The sequence below is a fragment of the Manis pentadactyla genome, chromosome 10, assembly GCF_030020395.1.
Source record: "Manis pentadactyla isolate mManPen7 chromosome 10, mManPen7.hap1, whole genome shotgun sequence".
NCBI lineage: Eukaryota > Metazoa > Chordata > Mammalia > Pholidota > Manidae > Manis > Manis pentadactyla.
Window position 1 is genome coordinate 80722601 of NC_080028.1, and position 16606 is coordinate 80739206.

The window sequence follows — 16606 nt, forward strand, 5'->3', positions numbered from 1 at the left end:
TAGAAATTCTTGGCAAGTGTTAATCTTGAGTACATCAAGAGAGGACATAGGAGACCACACAGTCTGGGCGGGAGGTAATAGTGGCTGTCTATGGTAGCAATGTGGGGACGGTGGGGGAATTTAGCAGACCTAAGGGGAGGTAAAGCAGGGTGGAAATTATGGCTAATTGCATATGGGGAGTGAGGTAGAGTGTGCCTTGAGCAAGTGGGTTATGGCACCTATGAGTTAAAATAACAGGCCTGGCAGACTCCTCTCGACCTGTGAGTATCTGGCTCTGCCTTTCACAAAGAAGGGTAACCAGACCTGAGCATACTACTCAGTGCTGTGTGTTCAAGTCTGCTCCTTACAGACTGACCACTTTTATTTTTGCTTCATAAGGAAAAATTTCCATATTTATCCAATTAGTTACTAAATTCTCTAGATGATTCTAAAACCCGCCTCAAAATCCTCCCCCAATCACAGAAATCTCTTTATCTACAGTACCATTATTTTGCTTAAAACTATCATTATCTATCCACCAGACTTTCTAATTGTTTTATCTCTTCCCTTACATCTGTCCTCACTGGACAGTAATATGACCAAAATGCAAATCCGGTTATATTTTCCTTACTTTAGAAGGACCCCAAATCCTGATAGAATACTTATCTGGGCATATAAAGACTTCAGCCATGCAGCTCCCATGACCCCCTGCTATTACCTCCTGCTCCATCCACTCACTGGGTCAGTAAAGCACAATACGTGAGAGCACCAGGCTTGAATCTCACTTCTAACACATACTCATGGTCCCCCTTTGTAACAGTTTTTGTTGTTGTTGTTGCTGTTTTCTCAATCTGAGAGTTTGTTGCCTCATTTAGAAAATGGTAATGACAATATTACCATGTTTGTAACATTGTTATAAGGATGAATTGAGGTGATCTTGGTAAAGTGATTGGCATATTGCTTGGCACATGGGAGTTGCTACACTCAAGATGCCAGGAGTTTCTCAGTCCTCTCTGCATCCCCATCAGGGTTAATTTTCTCCTCTGAGTCTTTGCAATTGTTTGTATCCAACATATTCTACTCCTCTGTAAAGGCTCAGATCAAATCTCTTTCGGAAAGCCTGCTCAAATTCCCAGGCTCTGAGTATGTCCAGAGAAAGGTGGTAGCGTAATGACCTCATTAGTGCACAAATGTTTATGGGGAGCACACTGCATGCCAGGAACTATTATGACACTGGAGATAGACCAGTGAAAGGAGTTTGTTGTCTCCCTGAAACACACATTCTAGTGTGGAAAGGCAGAAAATGGGGGAAACCAGGAAAAGAACACACAAGGTAATCGGAGAGAGTGCTAAGTTTCATACAGGGAATTAAACATGAGGCTGTTGAAGAGAGCTGCCTGGAATGAAGGCATAGTAAAGAAGGCAATCAAGGAAGAACTCCTCAAGTTTATAAGTGAGCTGAAACCTGAATTAACTGATGAAATGGTGGGACCAGCAAGAGGAAAAATATTGCTGGCAGATTCAGGGACTTGAAAGGGCTCTGAGCTTGTATTGACCCAGGAACCCATTGTGATTGGAGTATGCTGAACAAGGCACAGAGAGGAATAAGGTGACATGGCAGGCTAGTTCAAAGATGGGTTTGTGATGCAATCAGGCAGAAGATTATGCAGGACCTGGGATATATAAGGACTAAGTGGTTGATATGTTCCATCCTGTAAAAAATCTCTACAGAGAAAAGTGAAGAGTGATTCTGGTGAGACTGGGAAACTGATGAATATTTTCTAAATACATTGTAATGGTTAATAATATAAATGTATCAAATGAGAGATAATTTCAATGAAACAGTATCTACCAAGGAGTACATCTTTGTGAGTGTCAAAAGCATTACCCTTTTTTTAACTGCAATTGGAAATAGATACTTTATTTCAAAATAATGCAATATTGAAAGTTATAGTGGAACAAACTTTATTTTCCCATTAAGTATATGAAAGTCAGAGTCAGTCAAGGAAAGACAAATAAAAGAAAAACAGATTATGAAATTTATCTTTAGAAATGAAAATATTAATTTACCCATCCATCTACTTACTAATGGACATTTGGATTGTTTCCACATTTTGGATATTATAAATTAATGTTGCTATGAAAATTTATGTACAAGTTTCTGTGTGGACATATGTTTTCATTTCTCTTGGGTATATACTTAGGATCGCTGAGTCACAGAGCAAACCTCTGTTTAATGTTTTGAGGAACAGCCAAATCGCTTTCTAGAGTGGCTAAACCATTTTATAGTCCCACCAGCACTGAATAAAGATTCCTATTTCTCCAAATCCTCATAAACACTTCTTACTTTCCATTTTTTAAAAATTAAAGACATGTGGGCATGACATTGAATCTCATTGTGGTTTGATAGGTGTTTCCTTAATCGGTGACCCTGGACATCTTTTCATACGCTTATTGGCCATTTGTGTATCTTCAGAGAAATGTGTATTTGAGTCCTTTGCCCATTAACAAAAAATTGGGTTGTCCTTTTCATGTTGAGTTGTAAGAGTTCTTTATATATTCTAGATAATAAACCCTTATGTAGATCTATACAGAGAAAGCAGCTTAGAAGATACCAGGGAAAGGGAAGAGTGGGGGATGATTACTTATTGTGGATAAAATGAGAGTTTCTGTGACCAGGATTCTCACCTGGCCCTGGTTGACTGGCTCACTGCACACCTGTGGACAATACATGGCTGTTGACTCTATAAAAAGAGCTCTGCCCAGTGCTCTGGGCACAACACGGTGGCAGGGCTGCAGGAGAGTAGAGGCTGGAGTGGTGGCAGCGCCGAGGACAAAGGCCCAGAGGACGGCTGTGTGGATAGAGAGGCCCAGAGGCAGAGACTGGCTTGCTGCCTGCAGACTCGCTCTGAGTGAATGGGATTTCAGTGACTGACCTGCCACCTGGAAATAAAGTTGGGTATAACCCTTTCACCCCAAGAATGTTTTGCTGTCAATTTCTTTGGTCACATTGAATCCATAGCGAACTTGCCCAGGGCTGAAACTCATTGGCAAGACAGTTAGTATGGGATGTTTTTAAAGGAGATGAAAATGTTTTGAAAGCAGATAGAGCTGGTGGTTGACCAAGATCGTGAATATGCTAAATTTTCCATTGAATTGCACACTTTAAAACAGTTAATTGTATGCTATGTGAATTTCATCTTGATAAAAATGTTTCATGTAAAAATGAAAATAAAAACCTTTGAAAGATGGGAGGATTAAATAAATGATCAAAGAGATTTACACACATTCAATTGTCTTGTACAATGAAATAATTTATTTTGAAAAATTCATCTTTTAAAAAATAAATTAGTCCTCATGCAGAAAAGTTTACTACCCCTTATAGAGAGCCCAATAACACTTTTCCTGCAGGGACCACAGATGTATAGAGCTTCCTACTTTCCAACCTACAAAATTGTGTTCATTCTTTTAGACCCTCCTCAAATCAGGCTGGAAAGCAGTCTCTGAGTAGCTTTTACAGCTTGTTGTGTACCTGACTCTTTAGAATTAAATACATTGATTTCAGATGTGGCCCGTGTTAGCACTGAGAATAACTGCTGTTGACTGATGCAACAGGAAAACTTGTGGTCTCAGGCTTTCAGCCCCACCAAGGTTTAATATTTGCACTCTTTAAAATCTGATACACTAAAAAAAAAAAGATAGGTGATGGATAGAAGACTGATATATGGTAAAGCAAATATAATAAGAATTTAATCACAGAATTGAGGTTATAAATATACAGATGTTCAGTTCTTTCCACTTTCTCTATTTTTCAAATATTTCATAGTAAATTATTGAGGAAAATGTGATGTGGGTCAAGTGACCACCACTATTAGGTGGCTACAACCTGTATAAACTGGAGACCCCAAACATACCATTGTTAGGAACAGGAGGTATTGAGGATATTCACCACCTGTTAACCTGGCCAAGAATGGATGCACATAGCTTCTCGCAATCCTCTGGGTTCTGAATGCTAAAGAAACTGCATTGAGTGGCGGTTTGTTTGAATTGGATCAAATAGTGACTCCTCGGTCTAGTTTTCAGGGGCCTGTAGTGACATATCTTCAAATGTTACTGCTCAGTCACCTTATCCAGATAGGTTGAGCTCCTTTATAAACAACTAACCTTTGTTAAATTTATAATGTCCCTCAGCCTGTATTGGAACTGGGACATCAGTCTTCTGCCTTGGGAATCACAGGATCAGGCTCAGACAGGAAGTTACACTAGAGGAAGCTCTGCAGCTTCTCAGACACTCAGACTCAGACAGGAACTGTGTCATTGGCACTGTCTTGCCAATGGATTTCAGCCCCAGGAAGGTTCGCTATCGATTCAGTGTGACCAAAGAAAATGACAGCAAAACATTCTTGGGGTGAAAGGGTTATACCCAACTTTATTTCCAGGTGGCAGGTCAGTCACCAGAATCCCATTCATTCAGAGTGAGTCTGTATGCAGCAAACCAGTCTCTGCCTCTGGGCCCCTCTGTCTGCACAGCCATCCTCTGGGCCTCTCTGCACAGTCGTCCTGCACAGCTATCCTCTGGGCCTCTGTTTTCAGTGCTGCCACCACTCCAGCCTCTGCTCTGCTCTCCTGCAGCCTTGCAGTTCTGCTACCTTGTCGTGCCCAGAGCACTGGGCAGAGCTCTTTATATAGAATCAACAGCCATGTATTGCCCACAGGTGTGCATTGAGCTAGTCAACCACAGACAGGTGAGAATCCTGGCCACTGGAAGTCTCATTTTATCCACAGGCACTCCTGGGACTGGGCTTCTTAGCTTTTATAATCATATGAGCCAATTCCTTATAATAGATAAATAAGAAATAAGTAAATAAACTTTCAATTTTCTTTGTACATATGTACCTATTTGTATATGCATACAGGCAGTCCCCAACTTAACAATGGTTCGATTTATGATTTTTCAACTTTGCACTAGTGCCAAAGTGAAACCCATTCAGTAGACACCATACTTGAAATTTTGAATCTGGATCTCCTCTGAGGCCAGTGTGGTGCCGTATGATACTCTTGTGTTGCTGGGCTGGGGCACTGAGCTCCAGCTCTCAGTCAGCTCTGAGACCACCAGGGTCTACTGCCAGTACACTGATCACTACTTTGTACCCATATGACCATTTTGTTTTTCATTTTCACTACAGTATTCAATATGCTACATGAGATATTCAACACTTTATTATAAAATAGGCTTTGTGTTAGGTGATTTTGCCCAACTGTGGGCTAATGTAAGTGTTCTGAGCACATATAGGGTTAGCTTAGCCAAGCTATGATGTTCAGTGGATTTAGTGTATTAAATACATTTTAACCTAAAATATTTTAATTTATGATGGGTTTATTGGGATGTAACCCCATTGTAAGTTGAGAAATATCACACATATATATGTATATATATATGTCTTCTATGTATTTACATATGCTATGTACATGTAGTGTACATGTATTCATATATCCTATTGATTCTGTTTCTCTGGAAAACCCTAATACAATTCCTATTTCCTTCTGTTCTGGAAAGAGGCTTTACATGGACATTCCTACTGTCTCATGCCCAGAATTTTTTACCTAAAAGCAGTGCCAGGCGTGGGTGTGTCTTTGTGTCCGAGGGAAGGGAAAGTGGCTTCATTCCCGATGGTAAACACAAGCGCTGAGACCGCCAGTACTCCCTGTGCCTCAGGGAGAAGGGGCAGATCTGGGCGGGGGCACCACTGCTCCTGCTTGGGGTAAACTGGCGATGGCAGGGTCAGGAGAGCCAAAGGCCAACAGATGCAGGGGGCTGTGTGTCTGGTCCTTGAAGGAAGGCTCCACACAGGCCATGAAGACCCGCCCCACAGTCTCTTATTCATGACTCCATTCACAACATGGAGTTTCCCAAATTCCCATTATTAGACATGTCCCCAACCCCCAAATTTTTTTTAAAAAGTGGTAATTCTATGGGTATCTTGTACCCAGTGTATGGTTTTACAGTGGGAATTGGCCTAGGCTGGGTGGGAATAAGAAAGACTTGACGCTTCCTTTCTTCAGTGGAAGATGAGGGTGGGGCTTATTTTCATTCTCAATTTTCTTCCACATCTTCATTCAATCACTTGTTTATTCATCAGATATTCATTGTTAATGTATATAAGGCACTTTATTATTTGCCAGATATATGGTGGTGAGCAAGATACACATAATCCTGTCTTTATGGAATGTATAGTTTTGGCAGGCTATATGGACAAGTTTAGAGGCAATTGTCGTGCTATGTAATAAAGACCATGCCAGAGTAAGTGGAGTGTGCCCTGGAAGAACATATAAAACATAACCTCCTTTGGGGAGATGGGCTGGGCCAGGAAAAACCATGTGAGCTGAGTAGAATTGGTTTTGTAGAGACTTAGAGTTAAGGTACAATATGGTAGCTTGAAGGGAGTAAATGGATTTCAGTGTGGCTGGGGTCAGTGGGGGTGACAGAATAGTAGGACAAGGAAGGCAAGTGGAGCTGGATCACCAAGGGTTTTGTATGCCATACAGAAATTCTGCAACATGGAGTTTCTCTTTTACTGTGAGCCCAGCACTTACTAACCTTCTAAGTGTTCTCATGCCCAAGGCATCAGGGACATAAGCCTTCCCATGCTGAAATCCCATGTCTCCCACACCCTCTGTTTCCTCCCAAATATCTCTGGCATAGGCTGTGTCTGGGCTCAGTCCAGCTCTCCTGGCAGCAGACAGAAACACGCACACATCTTCCAGCCTGGGCTTGGAACATGCCTTCTTCCCTTCAGAGAGAACTGCTGTGTGAGACATCTAATTTTACAGATCATGGTTTTCAAGAAAAAATGTCACCCCGTAAGTGAGTGGGAATTTATTCACTTCTGGAGAGATGGAAATGTCAAGACAGATGGGTCGGGCCCCAGACTGGATTCCTGAGTTCACCAGAGAATCAGGAAATCCAGTACCTTCTCTCCAGCCTGTCTCACGGTGGCAGATTTACAAGTTGGCAAACACTCAGCCCTGGGATCTTCTCACCTCGGAGCCCTTTTCTCATGCCACGTCTTCCTCCTGGCCCTTGTGCCTCACTCTCCCTGGATAATGACTCCTACATATCCTTGGGCTTAAAAGTCACCTCCCTGGAAACCTTCCCTGAAACCAGGGTGGGACCAGATGACCCTATTCTGTGCTTCCAGAGTGTGTTTTACTACAGCTTTATCAGAACATTCAGCACACTTGTTTTATAACTACTGTTCTGTGCGCTTCAGGTTCTTCTGTCAAACCTGGAAAATCATGAGGGTAGGGTAAATGTGTATCTAATTTCCTATTTTTCCCAGCACCTAGAATAGTACATGTTGAGTAAATAGTGCTTGGTCAATTTGCGCTAATAAATGGATGCATGAATAAATGGATTCTGACAGTCTGCCATTCCCCCCTTGTTAAACCTTTTCCCCTAAATTGCACTCACTTTATAAGGCCCAATTACTAGCATAATCAAATGTCACGACTAGAAAGAAATCCTTATAATAGTAAGTCAGTGATTCCCAAGTCTGGTTGGTGGGATGCATCCTTCATAAGGAAGAATCTATCTCTATCTGTGATTAATTGAGGGCAGAAGGATAATGTGCAGTTTAAATAAGCATAGGCTATGCTTTTTAGAGTGGGAGAGAGAGAAAAAAATGATAGGCTGTAGGATTCCTTCAGCCTGTTGCCCATGCCAAAGAGACACTTAATGATGAGGAATTCTTGTTTGGTCTGACCTTCCGTCAGGTCTTAAATCCTCAGTAGAGCATTGCCAAATGAACTGCCGAAAGGTTTCTACTTGACCCCCTTTCCTGCTGGGGAATCCCTACCTTCCACGGCAAATTGCCCCTTAGACCAGAGTTTTTCAGTCTCAGCACTGTTGACATTTTGAGCTGGATAACTGTTTTATAAGTGCTATCAGTGTTATTTGTGCTTAGAAAAGTCACCTCTATGTATTTGTGACTTTTTGAAGAATAAAGTATTGTAGTGTATACAGTATATATGTATATTTTCTACAACTTACTTTTTCTCCCTCATTTATTAAGTCTATTCTTTCTCAAAATCAGGAAACTCACACTGATACAATATTATTATCTAAGGAAGAACTTAGAAAAAACTAAATAAAACTTGAATAGTAAAATCTTAGACCCATCAAATATCTCCCGAATATTTTTATAGTAAAGATATCCCAGATCATATGTTATATCTAGTCTCCTTTTGTCTGGAACAGTTTCTCAGGCTATCTTTCTGTTCTATGGCATTTACATTTTTGAAGATTATTATGTAGCACATCCTTCATTTTGGGTTTGTTTGATGTTTCCTCATGGCTGGATTCAGGTTTTGCACTTTGGGCAAAAACACAATGCAAGGAACGTATTTGGAGGCACAGGATGTCTGTCTGTCTCCCTAGCTTTGATTGCTTGGTTAAGGCCGAGTTGGCCAGCTTTGTCCAGCTATTCTTTCTTCTTTTCCACATTTTCCAATAATAACTATCTCATGGAGTGATGTTTTAGTTAATATTCCATTGCTCCTCAAATTTTTACTAAGCTGGGTAAGTCTGCTGCAGGGGACTGTATTGTGCATCCTGGGATGTTTATTGGCATCCTTGTCCTCTAAATGCTGGCACCTCTCCTCCCAAGTTGTGACCACAAAAACTGTGTTCAGACACCACCAGTGTGTTCCCTGGGGAGGGATAAAATTGCCCTTGGTTGAGAATCACTGACTTAGAATCATCCTACCAATAGGTCGTGAGCATTATTATAGCATGCATCCATTGATTTTGCTGGCCTAAGTAGGAAATGAAAAACAAAAAGCAAACAGATCAAAAAACAGAAAAAAAAGAAAAAAGAGAACCTGTACAAACAGAAAACACTCCTTTCATTTTCCTTTTGTGACTGTTTCTCACCCATTCCCCCAGCATATTTGATTAAGTGGGGCGGACTATACCAGTGAGATTTGGTTGTGAGAACTATCTTTGAAACTCTTAAGAAACAGCATCTCTCTTTTCTGCTGGAGGTTTGGAGAAGATGGTAGGTCTGGAGCTATTGACAACCATCTTGTCAACGTGAAGACAGTCCACTTAGAAAAGGTCTAATGCAGAGGAAAACAGTTCTGACATGGTCAGACTCCTGAAGGCATTGGATTAAGCCTGGTCCAAAGATAAATTAGCTCTGTACTTTTTAGTTACATGAACAGCAAAAACCCCTTTTGTTACAGCCGAGAGTTGGATCTCCATCAACTGCAACTAGAGGAAGGCTTGAATTTTCACCTATATTTCTCAACTTCCAGTTCTTCCTCAGAGTAGGTGAAACGTGAGTCTGCTCTCTTTTTCACAGTCCAACTTTTTTGCCAGTTTCTAGAACTATTGGAAGAGGTGAACTCGCCAAGGTCTGAGTTCCCTGACCCCTAGATTTTCCACTGCATGTCTCCGTTTTCCATGATTCTCCCAGAATGATCTTTGCAAAACATAGAGCTGTTCCTGCCTCTTGTCTGTTTAAGAGCATTTGGTAGCTCCCATTACCTGCAAGATATCCTCCACCCCCAGTCTGGCATTCAGGACCTTTACAGCCTGGCCCCAGATGACACTGCAGCTTCAGGGGTGACTGTGCAGTCCTTTCCTACAAGCTGCCAGGGTGTCTCTGAGACCCCAGGGTCTGGCACAGGGCCAGGCACTGTAGCACGTGCAGTGAATCGTTGTTGAGTGGTCGAGCGGACCAGCAGGGTGGCTGCATAGCAGGAAGCTGCCTCTCCCAGAGGAGGAGCAGCTTCCTAGGTTTGCTGAATGCACGTCCCTCCATGAGACAATAAGCAGGAGCAGAGCTGGCAGTTCCCCTGCACAGGATTCTACCTCTTTCAGGCTGAAGGAAGCCCCAGCTGTGCCCTCACCCCACCCCAGTAAAGACCACCTGATGTCCAGCCTAGGAAGCAGATAGATGCAAGGTCCATGAGTAGCCCTCTATTTCTCCCCCATTTCCCCAGAATATCTGGTTTAAGTGGGGTTGACCACACCAGTGAGACTTGGTCCTAAGAACTATCTTTGAAACACTAGTCTCTCTCAAGTTCTAATAGCCCAGCTATCACCTCTGGGCCCTAGAATATCCTGAAAATCTCATTTACAAATGCACCACTCAACACTGTGATTATTTGATTGTCATTCTGTTTCAGACACCACGTTTTGACCACCCAATAGAAAAGTATATATTTTATTATTTTCTGTTTAGTGCCCAGTTTGGTGTATCTGGGATACAGATGAATTATGCCCATTTGTGTTGTTGAAAAATGAAAGGGTGAATGAATGAAATTTGGCAATAATAAAGAATGCAGACTTTGGGTACAAGCAGATCCAGATTTAAATCCTGACTATGTCATGTGCATAAGTTTCTCAGTTTCTCAGCTTCTCAGATTCTCTATTTCTGCTTTTAAAATGGTATTGTGTACTTTGCAGGTCTGTGATGAGGATGAACAGTTCCCAGAATACAACATAATGATTTGACATTTATATGCATTACAAAATATACACCATGATAAGTGTAGTTACTGTGTGTTACCATACCAAGTTATTGCAATATTATTGACTATATTCCCCATGCTGTACCTTTCATTCCCATGACTTATTTATTTTATAACTGGAACTTTATGCTTCTTGACCCCTTTCATCTATTTCCCCATCTCCTCTGACAGCCTCCAGTTTGTTCTCTGTATTTGTGGGTTGTTGATTTTTTTTTCTTTGTTCACTTGCTTTGTGCTTTCAATTCCACATATAAGCGAAATCATATGGTATTTGTCTTTCTCTGTCTGACTTATTTCACTTAGCATAATACCCACTAGGACCATCCATGTTGTTGCAAATGGCACGATTTCATTCTTTTTTATGGCTGAGTAATATTCCATTGTATAGAGGAAGTATCACATTCTCTTTATCCATTCATCTGTAGACAGACACTTAGGTTGTTTCCATAGTCAGCTATTGTAAATGATGCTGCAATAAACAGGGTTGTTTGTCTTTTCAGATTAGTGTTTTTGATCTTTTCTGGGTAAATTCCTAGAAGTGTAACTGTTGGGTCATATGGCATTTCTGTTTTTAAATCTTTGAGGAACCTCCACACTGTTTTCCATAGTGGCTGCAGCAGTTTACACTCCCACCGTCAGTGTACAGAGTATGCTAATTTTTAAAAAAGTCACTCTGTGTTAAGCAGGGTGTTAGTTGTTTTCATAATGATTTTAATTTAAATATTGTCTCCCATCAAAAATATTATCTGCACAGAAATCAGTGCTTGAATTCCCATTTCACAGGAAAAAAAGCTTAAGGCAGCCTTAGAACACAAAGCTGAAGCAGTAGCCCAGTTCATTCACCTGGCAGGTGGAAGAGTCAGAGCATAAATTAGGGCATGGAACCCAAGCTGAGGGCTCTCTGCGCTCACCAGAACTTCCTGAAGTGGGCACTCATGCCTCTGCAGGTGGATGAGCTGGTTTTATCATGATCATTTTTATTGTAGTAATTGTGTGTTTATTTTAATGTGTTTTAGAAATAAATACGTAATCAACCTGTCAAACCTGTGATTCATGGATCTTGAGCTTAATATGAGACTAAGAGATATATGACTAAGAGAATAAAGGCAGATTAGGGAAAATGTAACTATTTTGTAGTAGTTGAGTTTAATGAGTAAGAGGCAGGCTCTACCACTTATCAGCCCTGGTGATCTTCAACAAGTTACTTAAACTACCTGTGCCTCTAGCTTGCTCATTTGAGAAATGAGTATGGTAGCACTTACCGTATAGGATTGTAGTGAATATGAAATGAGCTGATACAAGGTAAGTACTTAATAGGTATTTAATAAGTGGCATTAATATTATTATTCCATTAATATCATAGCACAGAGAGTGTACAGATCTGTCAAATCATGCTGGTGGTATGCAAGAAATAACTTAAGTTTGTAAAATACTTTGCTATATCCTTCCAATGAAGTATCTTATGCCCATGGCATGTAAGCTGTGGGGACCCCAATATTGAAGAAGATGTATGTTACCTCCTTGAATACTTGGGGAGTGTCCTTTGGCAGAAAAGTGTATTGACCTCATGAAAGCATGCCAGTAAAGCATCTCCATGGGGTCCTAGGTGTCTGCAAAGTTGTCTGCCTGGAGAAAACCTGGCCAAGACCTTTATGGCTTTTATTCTTTGCTTCATACAGGGTAGAATATCACCCTCAGACATGGGGTCCTGCTCAAGCTCTACTCTTGCTAACTTGATAAGTTACTCAACTCCTATTCGCTTCAGTTTTTAGATTTGTAAGCTGGAATTAATCATTAGACCTACCTCATTGGGTCTAAAAAGATCTGGAAAATACTTGGCACTGAGCCTAATATATGTCAGTAAGCTCTCAATAAATTGTTACCATGGTCACTGTGGTTTCTATGATCATCATAACCATCACCATCATTAGGGCAGGGAAATAAACTGCAATGAAACTTAGGAAACAAAGGTTCTTTCCAAAGATTTACAATGATCTTTGGCTAATTCAGTCATATGACCACACATAGCTGCAAGGGAGGCTGGGAAATGTGTCCAGCTGAAACTATTACTCGGATAGAAAAGATAGTGGGGAATGACCAGCAATGTGTTTCAAACACAGAGAGGGCACAACACAAAAAGCTGGGATTTTAAAGTTCAGAATATCTCACCTCCTCCTGGTATTTTCAGTGGAAGACCTACTCAGGAAATGTGGGTTCTGGCCCCAGTTCTAGCACTTATACCCCCCTAAATATGGACCCAGATATAGTGAACATCTCATTGTTTTATTTTCTTGAGCTGAATCCTATCTGCCTTTCTCTGGTAGCCTTGTTTTTTCCTGTGGAAACTATTCCTGCTTTATTTTCAAGGTATACTCCATAAATCTTTGGATCCAGGATTGGGCATGTGGTTTAAGCTTGACTAAACAGAGCATTTCTCCAGCACAGTGATTGTTGCTGGGGTGGGCATATGGCATGAGAGGCAGGGGAATGAGAGCTAATCCAGAAAACTGTGATGGAGTCATAAAAGAAATGCTGTCATTCTGTCAGGGTTACCAAGGGGATGAAATGCAAACTCTGAGCCACCAATGGCCATTTTTGCTACCATAGGGGAGAACCAACCTGAGAAGCAGAGCTGAGAGATGAAGAGAGACCGCAGCTGACATTATTCAGAGCTGCTGGGTCCAGCCATGCCTGAAGTCATTAGTTCTGGTATTAGTTGCATGAGCCATGAATCCCTCTTTTGCTTTTACCAGTATGAATTAAGAACTTGGAATGAGAATGATCTTAATACATCTTATTCCAAGTCTCTTGCTTTTTCCCTCATATCATGGCTCTCAGACTTGGCTGCATAGCAGAATATCTAGGGAGCTTTATAAAAAATACAGATTCTCTACAATTTTTAGCTCAGCCAGACTGAGGAGAGGCTGACAACCTATTTTTAAAAAGCTTTCCAGGAGTTTCTAATAGGCAGTAAGAGTTGGGAACAACTAATTATTCCATGTTGCCTACCATTGTGATTATTTCTGTGTGTCTTTGGAAAACTGTTGAACTCTTTGGGCCATTTTTTTCTTAAACACTTACAGAAGAAAGGAGAACCAGATGATTTTTAAGTGGCCTTCCTGTCCCAACAGTTAGCCTTGATGACAGTCCCTTTGTCATGCCTCCTTCCTCCCTGCTCCCAATTTGCATGCACATGTGCAGGCACACACACACACTCTCACTGTGAACAGAGACAGCAAAGAAGTGTACCTCTGAGGCTTTGGCCCACTTTCCATAACACTCTTGCCTCTGCAGCAAGCCCTGACAGGTGCAAGCTGAGGAGGATACGGCCCTGTTTGAAGCATCATGATAAGAGAAGCTGGGAGACAGGCTGAGGAGAAGAAACAGAAATATTGATCTCAGGAGCTGACAGGTTTTACTGAAGGATCCAGTGCTAGAAAAGGGTGAGCACAGACTGAAAAGTGTACACTTTCCCTGTGTAAAATTCAATTGCAGCAGAATCTTGGTTAAACAATTTTCTTTGTATTCACCATGCCAGAATTTGAGCCTCCACATTCTATTTCTGACACCATAACCCTTGAAGTTTGTGGGGCCGCCTGTGCCCAGAGCACACATGTTCTTTTCTGTCTCTGTGCCGTTCTCCGGCTAGCTTTGCTGGGCATTTGCCTAGGCTCCCTGCCCCTGTGCTGAGTCTTGGGAATGATCTACCCCTTTCAAGACCCAGGTCAGGCAGACTTTCTTTGGGAAACTTGCTGCTGCAGCACACAGGGCTGTCAGCCCCTCCCTTCGCTGGGCTTCAAAGTCACGCTCTGGTTCTGGTGGCTTCTACGCATATGTAATAATTATTGGTCCACGTGTCTCTCCCACTTGTGGAGGGCAGGTATGTATGCCTGGGGTGAAGTCAGTGCTCAGCAGTTTCTTACTGAATGAACGAACAGAACTGAGTACAGGTGAAGTAAAGGGCCAGTCTATCATAGCCACGGGATTGTAGACATACGATGTGTTGGTGGGAATCTATTTAACATGCATTACACATACATAGGCTTCCCAAAACATAATTTAGTTTTTTGTGTGACCATCATTTTGAACATCCACACTGTAGAACAATGATTCTCAATCTTAGGTGTGCATCAGACTTGTCTAGAGGCTGGTTACAGCACAGATTTCTGCACCCACCCTCCCCACACAGAGATTCTAATTCAGTGGGCCTGAAGGTACCCTGGGGTTCTGCACTGCTAACAGGTTCATACTAATGCTGCCAGTTTGGGGATCACACTTTGAGAACCACTGTACAAGAGTGTATTCCTCTAGTGCAGGGTCTTTAAAATGAGTAGGATGGTTGTCCCTACACCAACTCCCACAAGGCCCAATGAAAATCTGACTTCTTTCTTCTCATATTCCTGTCAAAACAGATGTAGTTTGGACACCTCTGTGCTGAAGGCTAAAAAGAGGGGCCAACCGTGTATTCCACCTTCACCTTCTGGAGCCTGGTTTCTAGAATGTTTTGTTTTGCTAGTGCTCCCTTCCTTCCCACAGAGCAATTTTGGGAATGAACAGCAGGTTTTGAAAGGCTTCTCGTATCTAAGATCCACTTGACAGGCATGGAGGAAAATGTAGAAGGATAAGGGGTCTAAACAAGTAAGGCAGTGTGTGCCTTTGTGTTTGTGAACACTTGCGCTTGATAGTTAAAAAAGAGATTATATATAAGAGGGAGAGGGTAGTCTGTGTAAACAGACAAATTAATTATTTGAGGCCTACTTCATTGTAGGGACTCAAAACATTATTGAGTGAATGAAGGAATGACAAAAACATGGGGAAAGAAGGGACAGATCTTTACAACAGACTAAACAGACAGGAGGAATGAAAAGGAGGAATTGTTGATGAATTAGAAGTTCTTCAAGGAGATCTTATCTGAGAGAGCAAATAGAATAAAGGGAAAGAGAGAGTCAGTTCTAGATTCCTGCCCGACCACTGAATTGACTCCTGCCTCAGCCCCTTCTCTGTCCATCTGACATGAAGGTCAATATTATCCCTAATCCACCAGGGAGGGGTGTCTAGAACAATTCTTCCTACCTTAAGTAGAATGTGCAAACAACCACAGATTTCTCCCAAACCAGGGCTTCTTTGCAATGTGATTTAGGAGGTGGAGTCTATTTCTGCACCCTTGAATCTAGGTTAGTCATGTGACCTGTTTTGGCTAAAGGGATATCAGCATATGTGATGCAGGCAGAGGCATAAATACCACATGAACAACGAGGTTTACTTTTGTGCTGCCCTTCAAACTCCAAGACCACCGTGTGAAGAAGCCCAAGCTAGCATGCTGCATGATGAAAGTCATAGGGCCCAATTTCTCCTGTCACACAAGCTAACAGCCTGCCAACACTTATGCCTGTGAGTGAGGCCATCACAGAGTCCAGCTGACCTGTTAGCTACTCAGAGATGAATGGGAGAATCTAGCAGACGTGAATCATGCTGGCCTAGACTATAAGAAAGACTCAGTTAACCCACAGAGTCATAGCTAAATATGGTTGTTGTTTTAAGGCACTAAGGTCTTACAGTGGCTTGTTACACAGCAAAGCTAACTGATGCATCATTTTAGACCTAGAATCTTCCAAGTGATAGTTAATAGACCATGACTATTAGCCTGTTTGTATTAGTTTTTTATTCCTGCATAGTAAATTACCAAACATTCAGTGACTGAAAGCAACACATTTATTATAGAGTTCTGTGAGCCAGGCAGGACTTAGCTGGGCCCCTGCTTAGTGCCTTATAAGGCTGCTGTCTACAAAGGGCCTGCGATTGTTGGAAATTGCAATTCCTTATGAATATAAGAACAAGTGCTTCAGTTTATTGCTGGCTATTGGCTGAGGGCTGCCCTCAGCTCCTAGAGGTCACCATTAATTCCTGGACACATGGACCTCCAAACATGACTGGCCCACAAAGCCAACAGGGAGAGAGAGAGAGACTCCAGCAAAATGAGCACTACGATCTTAGAACACAATCATGTACACATAATCGCATGTACCCTATCACCCTTGCCATATCGTACCAGTGAGAGGCAAGCCACAGGTCCCACCCACATCATGGAGAA